This window comes from Cyprinus carpio, unplaced genomic scaffold, assembly GCF_018340385.1.
Source record: "Cyprinus carpio isolate SPL01 unplaced genomic scaffold, ASM1834038v1 S000006703, whole genome shotgun sequence".
NCBI lineage: Eukaryota > Metazoa > Chordata > Actinopteri > Cypriniformes > Cyprinidae > Cyprinus > Cyprinus carpio.
In genome coordinates, this window is record NW_024879312.1 from 32,235 (window position 1) to 32,530 (window position 296).

At 33.8% G+C, this 296-nt stretch overlaps 1 protein-coding gene across 1 annotated transcript in view; it reads right to left on the reverse strand.

Moving 5' to 3' along the window:
* LOC109059056 (complement C3-like) overlaps positions 1-296 on the reverse strand; it is a 10,557-nt gene that overhangs the window by 3,043 nt on the left and 7,218 nt on the right. The window lies entirely within an intron of this gene.

The following is a 296-nucleotide window of genomic DNA, read 5'->3' on the forward strand; positions in this document are numbered from 1 at the left end:
GGTGTTATACACACACTCACACTCTTAGAAGCTGCTTTTATCCAAAGCAACTCACAGTGCATTTAGGTTAGCATTTTTTTTATCTAACCTGTTCCTAGATGTTGGTTGTTATACTATATATTGGTGATAACAGTCATTGATTATTGAACTGTTAAGAGTCTAATCTCTGATGAATTAGGTGTTGTGTAATTAGTTGGATTGATTACAGTAAAAGTGATTCTAAGAGCCAGTGGTTCTGTGATAATCAGTTAATATAAAGTACTTTCCAAACAGTTTGGTTTTCTGTGGTGTCACTT